General features: G+C 47.0%; 1 protein-coding gene and 1 pseudogene across 3 annotated transcripts in view; both read left to right on the top strand.

Annotated features, from left to right (window-relative positions):
• LOC125106816 (cationic amino acid transporter 3-like) overlaps positions 1 to 16612 on the top strand; it is a 48571-nt gene that overhangs the window by 23755 nt on the left and 8204 nt on the right. Inside the window, exon 1 of one of the 3 annotated variants that reach the window (XM_047741420.1) lies at positions 5208 to 5278. The exons of 1 other annotated variant lie outside the window; for it this stretch is intronic. The gene's annotated coding sequence lies outside the window, so the exon portion shown is untranslated. Of the gene's footprint in view, positions 1 to 5207; positions 5279 to 16612 lie in introns of those variants that run through there. One more of the 3 variants, XM_047741422.1, reaches the window with a different exon arrangement.
• LOC125106947 (cationic amino acid transporter 3-like) lies at positions 3462 to 16439 on the top strand (annotated as a pseudogene).

Here is a 16612-nt window from a genome sequence, read left to right as displayed (position 1 = left end):
CATGAGCGAGTGGTGTCTCGGCTGCTTTTGTGTATTTTATTTGGTTGCATGGGGTGGAAGTGAGCATGTGTGTGTGTGTGTGTGTGTGTGTGTGTGTGTATACACGCATTTGCCCATGTTGAGGGGTGGGGCCTGCCCAAGCACCCCCTGTTGTCTCTTTCCCTGCTCTGGCTCCCTGTGCCCCCGCTGAGGTCCTGACAAGGAGGCAAACAGCAAAATGACAAACTGCTCTGCCCACAGAGACCAGAATCAGTGTAAACTCTGTGCAGATGCCCGCAGAGGAAGCCTGAATGAGGAGCCTGAGGGCCAGTGGTCTGTGGAGTCCTGCAGGCACAGGCTGCTCTTCAGAGCAGGTGCTCTCACAGGCACTAACAGGCACAGAAGGACAGGCACTCCCTGGCTCGTGACCTCCCTCTCCCCTCCCTTCCTCTCATCCCTGTGGCCCTGCCTTCCATGGCCTCCACATGCCTGCCAGGGTGTGTGGTGATGGGGCTGGGGACAATTACTGGGACTCAGGAGAATTGCTCCTTTTACTTGAGTTGTGTGTGTGTGTGTGTGTGTGTGTGTGTGTGTGTGTGTGTGAGTGTGACCTACCTTCGCTCCTTCCCCAGTCCTGCCACTCTACCAGCCTTTTGGCCTGACTCCATCTCCCCTCTCTGTGTAACCTGCTCTGACCCTGGGCTCCTCTATTGGCTTCAGGCCCACGTCACCTCCACAGGCTCCCTCCCTCCCTCCTGCTTTCCATCCTTTCCCCTGGCCTTTATCTTTCCTCCCCATGCCCCTGCTATCTCTCCCTCCCTGGCACCCGACACTCTGCAGCAGGCCTGGTTCCTCCACATCGTTGCCCTTCTGCTCTGCCCACACCCGCCTTGGCCTCCCCCTGAAGATCCTCCTTCTGCCCTCCCAGGCTCTGTCTTTGACTGCTGCCTCCCCTCAGCCTCCTCCCTACCCTCTGTGTGTTTCTGCCCAGGTTCTCTCTTTCAATGGCATTTCTCGAGCTGGGTTACAGGTGTGCTCCCCAGCCTTTGCCCTCGCCCCAGAGATGCCCCAGAGATCCAGTGTGCCCTGTTTCCTCCCCTCCCTCCCCATCCTGAAGCTGCAGGTATGGCCTTCTGGTTCCCGGGCTCTGCCAGGACTTCCCTGGTGGGGGGCTGGGGAAACAGGAGGTCTGGGCTGACTTGGATCCCAGCCCTGTTCCTCCCCCTGTAGCCTCCTCAACTGGACCCACTCACCTGTACCAGGTGGGGAATGCCTGTCCGGGCTGCGGGAAATCCTTCACGGGGCTGCAGGGGGCATCAGACTGTGGTGGGAAGGCCACAGCCTCGGCACCCAGTGTGCGCCCAGTAACTGTGAGCTCTTCATGTCTGCCCTTCCTCACTCTGCTCCCCTGGCCCTTAGCTGGGAGGCAAAATAAGTGTTTAAAAGAGAGAAGAAGTGGGGCACCTGGGTGGCTCAGTGGGTTAAGCCACTGCCTTCGGCTCAGGTCATGATCCCAGGTCCTGGGTTCAAGCCCCACATCGGGCTTTCTGCTCAGCAGGGAGCCTGCTTCCTCCTCTCTCTCTGCCTGCCTCTCTGCCTACTTGTGATTTCTCTCTGTCAAATAAATAAATAAATAAATAAGAGAGAAGCAGCATAGTAATGGACTTGTAGGAGCCCAAACCAGCTGAATACCAATAATTCTATATGTTTGTATAAGGTTCTAAACTCTGAACCCAGTAAACTCCGTCCACTTCCAGGAAGGTCCTATACCGACTGGATCCTCCTGTTTACCCTAATGCCTTAAACTTCTGTCTCTTGTCCCTCCTCTGGAACTAGTGGCTCCTAATTTGTCTAGAGCCTGAACCCAAATATCCACACTTTCTCAAGGTTGTACCCTTGTCTTCCCTGCTTCTCTCTTCTCCAATCTCACCCCTTCCCCACTTTGGGTAGAATCTTTGATTCTCTTCCTTCCTGGTAAGAAACAAAAACAGTAATGTGAGGGGGGGGCGGTGCTGCAGACAGTAGTGGGAGGGGTGAGGAAGGAGGGGAGCAAGGAGCATCATGGAGAAGGCTCACAGAACTGGAACAGCAGGGCAGGGGTACAGAGAGGAGAGGGGTGAAGGCAGTGGCCGCTCCTGTCCTCTGTCACCCCTGCCCACTGTCCAGGGGGCTTCAGCACAACCGGGAGGACAGGTGTGTGGGGTCAGGTCTGCCTGGCCCCTGTCACCACTGCTGTCCTAGGACAGAGCTCAGGGGTACATTTGCTGCACAGTTCATAGAGAGCATGATGTCTGCACCTGCGTGTGGTCGGAAACAGAAGCCGAGCTTGGCATCTTGCCACACATGTGACACTGCACGTTCTCCCTGTGTGGTACCATGTGTGCTGCAGTAGGTCTTTCATAGAAAAAGTTGTCACACACGTGACATGTGAAGTCCATCTGTGTAGGTCACTGTGGAGCGTGACTGCTGAGGGGATCCTGCGGGGGAAGCTCTGGCCATAGTGGGAGCGGCTGTAGGACTTGTGCACTGCACCACCTGTCCTGTGCGTACACGGTAGCTCACGGGGTCCTAGTGCTTGCGGTGCCGCAGGCACACTGGGCACGGGCAGGGCTCCTAGACACAGCTCCACAGCTCCTGTGGATTCAGATGGAAGACACAGAGGAATGCCTTGTTGCACCTCTCACAGGTGTGCTACCCCACGTGTGCCCTCCTGAGATGGTCCCTGTCACCTCCCACCCGCCACCTGTGGTCCCTGCGCCTCTGTGGCCTCTCCGCACCCCACAACCCCATCCGCCTCTCCCCTAATGGCTCTACTCAGCTGAGGACGCTCAGGAGGCTTGGGGGCACCACGGTGGGCATCTCCATAGCAAGCGGAGGACGCGGCCAGCCTTGCTCCTGTGTAGATGGTCTCTGCTTCCTGAGTTTGTAGCTGTTCTGGAACTCCTTGGTGCACAGGGCACACGTGTAAGGCCCCTTGGTCTTCGTCTTCTTCTCCCAGACAGATGAGACCCAGTCATGGCCACCATTGAGGTTGTGGCTACTAAGGCAGCAGTGGTGGCTGCAGGGATGGTGGTGGCAGAGATGGATGCGACCTTTACAGTGGGTGACACCACCACTGGGGGCGGCAGAGGATGCTTCAGAGCTGCTGTGTCCACTGTTGGTGTGGCTGGGCAGGGGCACAGCAGCAAGGGCAGCAGAGGTGGCAGTGGACTCTTGGGGGACGGCTGGAAGAGGGAGCAAGTGCATCTGGATGGCAGTGTCTGGGGGCTGGGGCACGGCTATGGGTGCTGGCACCAGATGGAATGGACACTGGGGGTAGCCATGGGAGGCAAAGAAGGGGAATGGAGCTCAGGTCAGATTTGCACAGGGTCTGGGCCTGACCTGGAAGTGGCTAGAAGGAGTTCAGGAGGCTGCCCTCTCCACTGGCAAGTAGGGTGGGCAGTAGCATGCAAGGGAACAGAAGGAACATAGCCTTGTCCACGATGGGGCGTCTGGAGACAACAGGGGCTGGAGGCACGAGGCCTGTAGTGGTCAGACTCAAGGTACCACCCCTGAACCGCTGGGATGGGCCATACCTAATGCAAGGCCCCAGGACCTCGGGCTGCCAGCCCACAGCAGCTGGCCAGGGGGAGATAGGGAAAGAAGGACCTGGGCTAGTTCTCTTCATTACCTGGTGACTGGGGGCCCTGGGATTCCTCCCAGTCTCCCACCTCTACCCAGCAGGCAGCAAATAGCACAGGGAGAAAGGGGAAGAGATTGCTCTGGGAGCAGATGTACAGATAGACAGATTCTCCTCCTGTAGGTGCCCTTCTTGCCCTCAAGCAGGTGCACATCTGGGGAAATCCCAGCTGAGGCAGGGGAGACAGCCCAGGACTGTTGCAACAGACACAGATCAAACACCCAGATGCCCCTCCCCTACTGTTCCGTCATGACAACCATCCTTCCAGTCCTGCCTGCCCCCTTTGCCTCAAGGAATTCTGGCTCATTGGTCTTGGTTAGGCCACTCCTCCCCTACCCAGCACAGCACCTGGAACACAGGAGGTGCTCAGTTAGTGCCCTTGGCCCATGCCTCCTGCAGATGTGTCAGTGTGATTTGTAGGAGGTTCTTCTGAAATCTGGAGCAATTCTTTCTGCTCCAAGGTCAGTGCTCTTAGTATAGTTAGTATAGACTTTGTCTCTTTAGGGACCTGCTGCTACCCTCCTCTCCCCTCCCTCCACCTCCACCCCAAATCTTTAAGGCACATAATTGACAGTTTAGAGGCATGTCAGCAGTATCAAGGAGAGGCGGTGGTTTCCCTTTTCCCTGAGACCCATGGCTTGTGGGCCCTTCACTTGGGCATTCAGCCCTGGGTCTCTAAGTATGCCCCACCCCCACCATCCACCTCTGAGAAGTCCTGCCTCTGTTTGAAGATTAATGTTTGGGGAGGAGGAAGCACCTTCCTTTGGTCACTGTTTCAGGGTCTTGGGGTCCCTTTATTATGATTGTCTAGAGCAGGAAGCTCTACAGGCCGGGACCATGTCTTTACTTCCTCCAGCACAAGGCTCGATGCTCATTCAGTCAGAATATGCTGCGAAGGCCGAGTGACTGTCTTGGGAAATCCTTCGGGGGAAAGCTTGAGCCAGTTCCCTTTTAGTTTTACTCCTGGAGTGACTGGAAATGTGGCTGAGACAAGGATGGGTGGCTATGGTGAAGGAACCGGTAGGAGATTCTGGGAGAAGCACCTGGGTGGCGGGAGGTGCTTCTCTCCTTGATTACAGGACTGCTGCGTGGGCTCTTTAACTGGATCTGGGATTGCCTCTAATCACTACAGGCCAGGCTACCCAAGCTTCCCACACTCCCCTCTTGCCAACCAGGACCTCCTCCAGACCTCCTTTCCAGACCCTGGAAAGTTTGTTTACTTCTAAATTCACATCTACTGCCAACATAGTCCCCAGCAAAGTCTCATTTAAATCCTCAGTCACCTCCTCACACATTTAGGGCCTCACTAGTCTTCCATTGCCCACATTTAGCCTTTAGCCAGGATTCCAGCTAAACCACCTTCTTCCTACTTAACACATCCTTCCCAGGCCCCTTCTGCCCTTTGCCCCAGCTCCCTGAGGCCCAGCCTCCTCAGTGCTCACACTCTTGAGGCCCCTCCTCTGTGAAGGCCCCGCCTCTCTAGGGCCTCAACTCCTCCAGGGCACCCTGTGAGCTCCACTCCTAGTCCTGACTCTTCTTGGCCAAGCTTCTTCTTCTTCCTGGGTTTGGCTTGCACTTTCTTCCCAAGCGTTTCTCCTCTGAGGCAGAAGAAGCCCAGGGGTAAGTGATTTCTCCTGCTTATAAAGTTGGCAGGAAAGTTGAGACAGAGCCAAGGAGGAAGAAGTCTGGGCTTGGAGAGCCTCTGGCTGTCTAGCACCATGGGGTTTGAGCAGGGGGTAATTCATGGCACCTGAGTTAGACTTTGATTTGGGGGGGAAGATACAGATCAGTACCTTATGAGTTTGGGAAGGGTAGGGAGGTTTACTGGGGTCAGAGTGATACACAGGCCTACACTCTGTTCTCCTCTAGCCCAGAAAGGTTCTCAGCTCTGATGAGAAAATGTGAGTTAAGGGAAGTTATTCCTTGGTGTTTCTCCTCCAGCGTCCTTCCCACCTCTTTGCCCTGCCCTATTCCTAGTCTTTCCTTTCTGACCTGGTGCAGAGCTTGCTTTCTTCATCTTTGTCTCTTCCACAGAGCCCAGCACATAGTAAGCTTATACATGTTTTTTTAATGAATGGAGATTTTTCCATCTGGCTCTGCTGCCTCCTTCACGTTTCACCTCATTTCTCACTGGAGAGTTTGAAAGCCTCTGTGTCCTATCTTCTGGGGGAGGACATCGGTATGTACTTTGCAGAATAGCAGGTCCAGTGTGATAAGGAGGTCCCCCATCACCAGAGAGGATTTGAATGTCTTCTTCCTCCAGGCTCAAGGAGCTAGGTATCTATTTTTACAGCTGCTCAAGGTATCTCCCTGCCTTTCTTATCTAATTTTAAATGTTATGGTGGGGGATTGATTATGAGCCAGGTCAGGCTAGAGGCAGAAAGATTTCCCAGGTCCCCTGGGGTGTGGCTGCCTGGTAGTCTTTAAAAAACTGGGTCACCAAGAGGCAGTTTGCTGTTATCACAAAACATATTTGCAATTCTTTAATTTCAAAGGCCTTTGGAGTATTAAACTCTTCTCTACCCTCCCCGCCTCCCTACTGCCCTGTATGCTGTGGGCAGCACCCCAAACACCAGAAACCCAGACAACACTTATCCATGCATGACACCTGTTTTCTTGGTTATATGTGGTGAATGGTGCTTTCTCTTGCCCTCTAGTAGTCCTTGGGCTACTTCTCTCCATTATCAATTGATATATGTTATATACTTCCAGAAGGCAGATTCATTTTAACCTTAATTAAAGTGAAATCATGTGGAAAGACCAATTTCTTCAGCAAGTATATTCCAAATTGATCAGTAGGACTTTTGGATGATATTCATTTGGTTTATCCTTGTCCCTTTTTTCTTTAATTATCACAGAAATCACAAAGCAGAGTGGGGATGAGAAAGAACTAGGAAGAGGGATAAAGAGCTTCCCTTAAAAAGTGGTGGCAGAAGCTGGTTGTTGTAGATTATGTTGCCTGAGCTGGTGTGAGTCAGGTGGTTCTTGGTGGAGAAGTCGTCTGGATCTCTATTTGGAGATGAGCTCAGGACTTTGAGCCAGGATACAACTTTCATATGACTCAGATGATCTGATATCTTTCCCCCCAAAGCAAAACCAATTAACTTTCCAAGCGAGCAAGTGGTGAAACAACTACCTAGGGTTTTGAGAGGACAAAGCACAGTTGAGGAGAGAGGACAGAGACAGCCAAATCCTAACATGGGAGGACAGAAGGACACATTAAAGGTATGAAGGAATATAACCAGAGAGACAGTTGGCCTTTCCTAAGCCATGTTGTATGCAGTGTATTACTGAGAGTGTCTATTGGGAAGAGGTACATGGAAGAAGGCGCCATGGACTCTGACCACTCACAATTGCTAGTCTAACAGTAGAGACAGAGTATAGTGATGGATGGAAACACTGGGTGAATTTCTAGATTCTGTGCTTACAAGGAAAGGAAAAATTTGAGGGAGGAAAACAAAGGAGTTTATCAAGCCTTCTTGGAAAAAATGATTTGAGGTCAGTGCTCATTGTAGACAAAGGCCTTCCTATATTACAATTGTAGTTTGGAAATGAAGTGGATAAGCAGATGGATTTCCTTCTACTGGTTTCTCTTGAGGACTTTTATTAGATGTTCTGTGTTGACAATGTTCAGGGTAGAGAAAAGGGTGGAGAGACTCATGGGGAAATAGAGAAGAAATTGATTTTCACTGTTGACATCAATGTAACACATCAATTCCCAATCTCTTAATTTCATACCCTTCCTGGCTAAAAGGCTAGTCTCTTCCTGATTCTTTTTTGGAAAATCTAATTCTCTTTCTTCCTGGTAGACCATCTATTTTCTGAAGAACTCCAGAAACATTTGTCTAGTAGTTCACTTTTGTTTTGGCATGATAGAAATGTTAAGAATTTCCAACACTGGGGACTCCTGGGTTGCTCAGGCATTAAGCATCAGCCTTTGGCTCAGGTCATGATCCCAGGGTCCCAGGATCGAGCCCTGCTTCGGGCTCCCTGCTTGGCGGAAAGCCTGCTTCTCCCTCTCCCACTACCCCTGCTTGTGTTCCTTCTCTCACTATGTATCTCTCTGTTAAATAAATAAATAAAATCTTGGAAAAAAAAAAAAGAATCTCCAACACTGGATTCTAACTGAAACTAAACCTGTATGTGTCAAATCATGAATGAGGAACATTGCATTCTTCAGTTATCCCAAAGGGACTAAGAAAAGGTACCTGTTCACAACCATCCCAGAATGAAACTAGATAATTTGGAGTGTATACAGCCTCTAGAAAAGCCCTGGCTATCTGATCGTTTACCCAAATATGGTACAAGGATACTACTATTATGCCTGCATGTAGCATGGACTCCATAGGTTATGGGAAGGAAGCACATATGTTTTGGTCTACATCTGCATAGATTTTGGGCTACATTTGGGTGGATGGATTTGGTCAACATACAGTTGGTCTGCTGTGTTATTCTGCATCACTGACTTGGAATTCAACCTCTGCCTGACTGGGAGGGGATTTGAGAGGTGTAATACTGGGGGTGGTAGGGTAGGTGGGTGAGTTGGAGGAGGTAGCTGTGTTTCCTCTGGGTCTAATAAGCAGATAATTTGAGGGGTTCCATGTCTTCAAGTTCAAGTCTTAGTTGCATGCAATAATATTTATTTGCAGAACTAGGGTTTCTAGTCTCTTTGAAAGAACATGAAGCAAGTTGTACCCCAAGGCGTTTTTATTTTAGAAAAGGAGACGAAAGCTTCTTCAAAGTAACATGCAAACAGAATATAATACGAAGTAAGATCACAGGTGGGAGGATGCCTGGTAAATGATCCATTTGGTGAGGTTGTTCTCAGAAAACTCCTGGGAGATAAGTTTGGATATTTATTTCCTTTAGACTGAGCTGAATTTGGTTACTTCAACTTTCTTTCTGACTTTTCAGGAAAGCCTTTACTTCTCATTCCTCAGGGGAGAGTTTACATTTTATTACTACTGCAATGGTTTCTCTCTCTTTTTCTTTCCTGCATAGACCAAGACTGAGATGATGATGAGGAGGAGGAGGATGAATTATTATTATTATATCTTAGTATATAGATCTGTAGCAAATATTTAACTGGATCTGTCTGGTTGGGCAATTAGATTTACTGGTTCAGGATATGGTGGAGTTTGCTTTGTGTTTCTGGTGGGGACATGAAAGGAAGGCCTGAAAGAGGCTCTGTTTATTGGATCATGGCCCAACCTGAAGATGTAGCTTGAACAGGTGTCTTCCTGGGAAATGGTTACTCAGAATGTCACAATGGGGTAATTCCCCCTCTTCCATGCAGCCTTCTCAGGTTGACCCATGCTGTACAGAAGATACTCTCTAGTTTTTCCAACAGTAGAAAATCTGATCCTTACTACTCTTACCTTCCATCAACAAGGAAGCCATCTGGGATCTTGACATACTCTTACCATGACTGTTCATTTCTTATTGAGGAATACCCTTCTTGGTCGTAGCTGATATATCTTTTACTTATTTTGGCAGGTGGGGAGGTTCATGAAGTGCCCTTAATTGTAAGTTCCCAGAGAGGGAAATTCTTTGTTTTCCACTATTCTCTTATACTTTGTGTAACTGAACATATGATGGGGGTAATGGTGGTAGAGTTGATAATTTAGGGTGAATAAAAATGTTGTTTTTCCTCTAAGTCTTTTGAACAAAGGATTAGTGTGGTACCTGAATTTTCTCATGTGGAATTTGCCTTTGTATCCCTTTATACTGAGTTAAAATCTTATTTCTTTAATGACTGTATTTTTTTATTTGAGAGAGAGAGCACATGCCAGTACATGAGTGGGGGAAGGAGCAGAGGGAGAAACAGACTCCCTGCCTAGGAGGGAGCCCCAATGGGGGCTTGATCCCAGGATCTCAACCTGAGCCAAAGGCTGATACTTAACTGATGGAGCCACCCAGGAGCCCCAAAATCTGATCTCTAATAGACTAAATCCAGTCTTTCTCACTTAGAAACTTTTTTGGCTTCTACTTGAGGGACCATCCAGCTTCTCACTTTAGCTCCAACCCAATGTACAGAGAACCCATCTGTGTGGTTGTTTATAGACAGTGCAGGCAAAAGGTAGCAAATCCAGAAATACCTTTTCTCTGGGAGCTTACACCGTAAGGATACTTCCCCATCCTCCTGACAAGTGAAATCCTATTCTACACCCATTCAATCCTTTGACTATTGTCCCACTGGCCCTTCTGCAGATGAGACTTACTTGTAGTTATTGCAGCTTGAGTATCATGTCACGTTGCCTAATGTCAGAGCATTAGGTGACTTCTTTCCCAAATCAGGTAAAGCAGTGGAAGTAATAAAACTCTGTATCATCTGTCTGTTCAGTTGTCACACATCAAGGGAAGACACTGAAGTGAATCATAAATGTCACAGATAGCGCACTTTGTCTAGGCTGCCTTGGGTTACTTCCCTTCTACTTTTGCTTTGTTGTGGTGAAAGAGACTTGGACCTCAGTTCTTGTGTCAGATCTCTGACATCCAAATTGGTCTGTGGAGCTTGGGGTCCCTCCTTGGCTGTGGCCAGTTAACTGTTCATCTGGGAAGGGAAAGGCAAGCTGGAAGCATCCTCAGGCAGAAGCTCTGCTCTTGGGCTCCACTTCACCACCTGCTACTCCTAACCTTCTCCCTAACGGTGTGTTCTCCCCGTGCAAAAGTCTAAGCCAGTGACTTATGACATTGGACATTGAAGAGGGGAGAGTAGAGGGCAAGGAGAGCATACTGAAGCGATCAGATATCTATCTATAGGTGTGGCCAGAGAAACTTTGGGAAGGAAGGAGGATCCTGTTGAACGGGGTTTGTAAAGAGGCTGTTCTAGGCAGAGGGATGGTCTGTGTGAGAGCTGATGATAATGCCAGCAAGATATGCATGTGTGGGGAAATATTTGTCCTGTTTAAGTAGGAGCCACAGAAATGGTTAATACTAGGAATAATTGGTAGAACAACAGTGAGAAGAAAGACTTAGAAAAATAATCTTAGAAGTTTTGACTTAATGGAGAGTAGGAAACTCTGGATCTAGGTGTGTGTACACGCGCACGCGTGTGTGTGTGTGTGTGTGTGTGTGTGTGTGTGTGTGTGTGTATGCATGAGTCTTTTTAAGACTTGAGGAAAGTGTCATTTTCCAGAAGGAGGAGAAAGAGCACTCACACTTCAGTTATCTGATGCAATGCAGTTGTCAGGAAGAATGTGGTTTAGGGCTTTATCCTGTTTCAAGGGCAGCACTCTCTGACAGCTGTTGGGTGAATCTGAGTGAAAGCTGAGAGGATCTCATTGCTTAGAGTTACCAATATTATGGATCAGGAGGGTGGACAGGGAGTATGGCAGGAAGCTGGTCCTGGATACGCAGTATTTGCAAACTGTAGGAACCTACTAGATAGAGGTCTCATGTGGATAATGTGCTAAGTGTCTAAGTGATTTCATGTTAGCTGAATTGAATTGAGGTCTAGGTTGGTGATCCCCAAGTATCTGAAACAAACGAGTTAATTATAGTTTCCGAGATTTATTCTAAATTTTTATGCAATTTACCTGAATAAATTCAGGCTCCAAAGGCTGCTTTGTCGATCTTGTTTCTGAACATATGTGGCATTTTTTTCCTTTTGAAACTAAAACAGAAAGGCAATCCTTTACTCTCTCTGTTGATCTTCCCGCAATAATAGCATATTCAAAATATCTATTTTTCCTTATCTTATGGCCATACTCCTTAGTAACTTTAACAAAAGAGAAAGAGTTCTGTACTAATGCCTAATGTCCATTGGTCTTTGTGCTTATTTCCATAGATGATTAATAAATACTAACAATGCTCTAAGTGCTGTGAGCTCAGAGCTGGTCACAGACAGGTCATAATGAGAAATACAAATGCTCATTTTTTAATATTCTAATAGGTCAGGTTTCTGGTTGTCAACAACAACCGCACCAGAAATATCAATCTGATATAGCTAAAATATTCTTTCCAGCATCACTCTGTCATCTTAGCTATGGAAATGCATTAATCATATTTTGAAGTGAGTGATGAGCTGATATTTTTCTGGTTCTGGCTCTTCTGGGTTAAGGATAAAGAGGACAATGCCATTTTTGGCAAACGTTCAACCTGTGAGGAAGTGATGTGGGCTGTGAAAAGGAAGGAGAGTCAGAAGATTAGTCAAAGCAGAAGGATCTGCATGAGTGCAAAGGCTCATTTTCAGGAATTGAAATGTGGCCAGTGAAATGGTGTTGAGGGGACCATGTGGCCTGTGGAGGTAAGGATGGGAGAGAGATCAAGAGCAGTCCTCTAGTGTGTAAGGAAAGCATGAAAACTGTAATGGTGGAGAAGTGCAAAGGAAAGTCAAAGGATTTTTAAGCTGGAGAGTGACATACTTTCATCTATGTTTTGAAATATTTCCTCCAGCTTTTTAAAAAGATTTTATTTATTCATTGGAGAGAGAGAGAGAGCAAGAGACAGAGCATGAATATGTGGAGAAAATGGGATGCTTGTGCATGGTAGGAGGGAATGTAAAATGGTGTAGCTGTTGTGGAGATTTCTCTAAAAATTGTGATTTCTCAAAAAAATGCATATACAGTTACCATATGATCCAGCAATCCCACTTCTGGGTATACAGCCCAATGAGTGGAAGGCAGGGGCAGAAAAAGATATTTGTATACCTGTATTCATAACAGCATTATTCCCAACACCTGAAGGTGAAACAACCCCTACCAAATCCATTTCTGGATTTGCCACTTTAGTTTAGTGGGTGGATTGTTACAGGATTTGGCAGGAGTTTTTCTTGGAGACTTGGGATGGAACTTTGGTTTCTGAGTTTGGAAGGAGCTTAGAGACTGAGAGAAACACAGGGAGGAGGAGGGAGGGAAGGGGAAGCAGGGGGCATTATGGAATTCCTACAAGCTGGCTTCCTATTCTCTGACCCCTGTCTGCATTTCTTTAAATATGCCCCCGAGAAAGCACCTCTTTTGTGAGAGACTGTTTCCTAATGAAACTGAGATTCACAATCCCAGAGTCCTCATTAGGACATGCCCTCAGGAAATGTTCTTGAAATAGAAGATGGTGCAAGTTCTAGTCTCCTGTTTCCTCCTTGGTTTGCCCTTTATCTCTCTCTCTCTCTTTTTGCCCTTTATCTCTTTAAAACAAACAAACAAAAACAAAAACTTCTAGGAATCTCAAGATACAGTAGTTAATCAATACATCAATACAGCAGTTATTCAATAATACAGTAGTTATTCAATACAATATATTCCTTTTCTCTGTCCTAAAAGCCTCTTTTGGTTGCTTGTTACAATCATGAACAGATCCTTGTCCTAAGTAGTGCAGGTTGGGGGTAGAAGTATGGAAATCAGAAGGAAGAGGTATATGGATCCTGGCCCTGCCCTCTGGAAGCTTTTAGACTGTAAAAGAATTTAAGTGACACACCTAGGACACTAGCTGATAGGATGGGAAAATGTTTCAACTGATCTTCAGGCCAGGCTGTAAGGGCTGATGAGAAGGGGAGGAAGATTGGAGATGGGGATCAGTCAGGATGGCTTAGGAAAGGCTTCCTAGATGTGGGAAAAATGTTATAGAATACGGTTGAGAAGGGCTAGAAGGTCAAGACTGGACAGAAAGGAGTGAGGAGGGCATCCCTGGCAGGGCAGGTACTTACCTAAGCCAAAGGTTCATCTCAGGAAGGGTAAATCAGTATGTGAGGAGCTGAGTTAGGGAGGAGGTGATGGGTCTGAGGGGAGGGGGAGGGCTCCCACAGCTGGGTCAGGGAATTTGGACTGAATAGAAACTCTAGGAATACTTGCAGATTATTTCATGAGAAAGGGCATTTCTGAAAGTGGTATTTGAGGATGATGTTTATCTGTGCTGTTATAAGTTGTATTTGTAGTAAACTCTCTCAGGATTCCCAATCGTGGGTTTGCTTTATTTTCCATAAGTTTGCTTCTTAATTTATTTGTTTTGCCTACCTCTGCTGGAGTCATAAAATATTACTTAATTCCCAGATGTTTTGTTCTTTGGGCTGCTTCTCTATTATTTTTTTATATTGTAGTGAATTTTTTTTTCAAGATTTTTTTTATCTGACAGATGCAGAGAGATCACAAGTAGGCAGAGAAGTAGGCAGAGAGAGAAGGGGAGAAGCAGGCTCTCTGCTCAGCAGAGAGCCTGATGTGGGGCTCCATCCCAGGACCCTGAGATCATGACCTGAGCCAAAGGCAGAGGCTTAATCCACTGAGCCACCCAGGCACCCCTGCTTCTCTATTATTTTCATATTCTGTCATAGGCCCACTCTGCTTCACCTTCAGTAAAAGTGGAAAGAGCATAAAGACCATCCTGCACAACACAGTTGAGGGAAACAGAAGTTATCAAGCATGACCCCTCTCTGCTCCTGCCATTCAGATGGTCCTCCTCTGGGATTCCTGCTCAGGGTCCATGGATGGACTTCAGCAGAGAGTATGACATTTTTTTTAAGGTGACCAACCTTGTGTGAGTCAACAAATGTGAAGAACCACTGTTGTGTCTTTTTTGGGAGGTAGATGGCTGGCGACGGTTCCCCAGAGAGAGAAACATGATGCAAACGTCCTTAGTGCAAACGACAGGAGCCTCCAAAGATAGTTTAAGGAGCTGGAGGAGAAAGAGGAATGGGGAAAAGGGTCATGGGTTCAGAGGGACCTAGTCAGAGGGGTGCCCCATCTTCCCTTGTTCTGAATTCTCTTACTAGCAGGTACTCCTTCTTTGTATTTTCCATATCCTGGGCAATTACAGGATTCTGGTTCCCCCTCATGTTAAACTACTGAATGTCTGCCACTTATCAGGCTCCGTACCAGGTCCTCTCACATTATCTCCTGCAATTCCTGTGTTGAATCTGTAGTGCACAGAGTGGAGACAGTCTCTCCCTCATTCATGACGTGTTCCCACCATCACATTCTCTCAGGCCCCCTTTCAATGCATTTTATTTTCCCCTTCATCCTTATCTCTATTATTATCTCCCCTCATCACAGAAGGGGTGGAATGTACATTCATGGTCATCAGTACAGCTGAATGTATGATGCAGAATGAGGCGAAAGGGGGCCAAAGTGCCATCTGAACTTGGCTAGCTGATTTGGGGCCCAAAAGTTTAAGACCAGCAAACCAATATTTGTATGTTAAGCTCAAATGATTTGTTTAAAAAAAAAATGGGTAATTGCAATGAAACATCTAGTCTGTGAATTAATGTATCATAACTCATGCTCAAGCACCAAGCACACATTCAGTGTGTGAATGATTGCGCAATATATTCATATCCTATTGTGTCTTATAGCTTAGTATATGAAGCTAAATATGTTAGATGAACCCAAATGGGATTGGATCATGTAGGGTGTAAAAAGGAGAATGTTGGGAGGTATTTCACACTTTTTCTGGGGGGAAAGCAGGACTAATTTCTCTATGATGTCCTTTGATGTCAGTTTCTGTGATCTTTGGGCTGCAACAGGTTACGTGGGGTTTCTGAGCTTTGGTTGGTGGGTTGAATAATGCATTTAGTAAAAATTTATTGTTTATCATGTCTTAGGCATTATGGAGGGAGAGTGCCTACCAGAAGAAATATGAAGCAGCAGCTTTTAAACCTTGAGCAACAGACCTTGGCAGCCCCAACCCAATTCTGCTTAACTCAACCTCACTGAACTTGATCTGAGACTCTCAGCTCCCTGAGCTTGCTATAGCTCCTTGATCCTAGAATCATCTTCAATCCCAGCTACCATGCTGTGTCAGGCACTTTGAAGATCCAAAGCTTGGGCAAAAGCTGGTGCACAGATATATGGTGGAGTAACACAGGGCTGAGACTGCCCCTGCCAGAAGCTAGAATGCTCTGGATTTAGTGGTCCTGGGTGTGGACAACCCAGTGGATATGATTGTGTATATCCTGGCTGGGGAGGTGGCTAGAGATATAGCAGGACCAGCCACTGTGATCTGCTTTTTGGTGGCTGGCCTAGCTTCTATGTTGGCTGGGCTGTGGTATGCAGGTTAGTGTCCAGGTTCCTCATTCTGGCTCAGCATGTCTCTACATCTTTGTCACTGTAGGTAAACTTGGGGTTTTCACCATTGACTGGAACCTCATCCTCTCCCACATTGCTAGGATAACCATTGTTTTCCAAGCCTGTACCTTACCTTTTGACAATCTTTCTGGTGACAGGATTTCTCAGATCCTTCATTAGAGCATCCCACTGCATGTTTCCCGTGTCTTTACAGACATTCTTTATTGTGACCCTTGTGTTCTTGCTCATAGAATTGCTGATTCAGGAAACTAGGCAGATTTTCCTGATTCTCAGCATGTTCACATTCATGGACATTTTCATTCTCAGTTTTGTCATCATCTCAGGCTTCATTAAGGGGGACCTGCACAACTAGAAGCTCACAGAAGAGGACTGGGTATAGGCTGGACTCAATGACAACTCTCACTTGGGCCCTCTGGGCTCTGGAGGATTTGTGCCTTTGGACTTCCAGGGGATTCTCCGTAGATCAGCTACCTGTATCTATCCTTTTGCTGGTCTCACCCTTATTATTACCAGAGTTGAAGAAGTCATGATTCCTGAATGTTACGCCCTCATGGGCAATTGTGATTTCACTGCTCACCTACTTTTTGGTGTCTTTTGGTGTCTCTGCAGCACTTATACTTATGGTTTCTTACTACCAGCTTTGACCTGGGAGCACATTGCCTGAGTCATTTCTCTGTATTGGTTGGGCCTACTATGTTGTAGCTTTTGGGATTTTCTCTAGTATTTTTTTAAACAACATTGGCTTAAGTAAATACTGTCATAAGTAATAAGTAGATAATGTGTCTTGGGAATTCAGAGTTGAGGAGATGGCACAGTGGTAAAAGTTGACTGATGAAATCAGAGAAGACTTTGTAAAAGAATGGCATTTAAACCAGCACTCTCCAAGCCCAGATGGAATTTTCCACACATGGGCAGGAGGGAAAGATTTGAAGGCAGAGAG

Source organism: Lutra lutra, chromosome 8 (assembly GCF_902655055.1).
Source record: "Lutra lutra chromosome 8, mLutLut1.2, whole genome shotgun sequence".
Lineage (NCBI taxonomy): Eukaryota > Metazoa > Chordata > Mammalia > Carnivora > Mustelidae > Lutra > Lutra lutra.
This window is presented reverse-complemented; position numbering and strand designations above follow the sequence as displayed.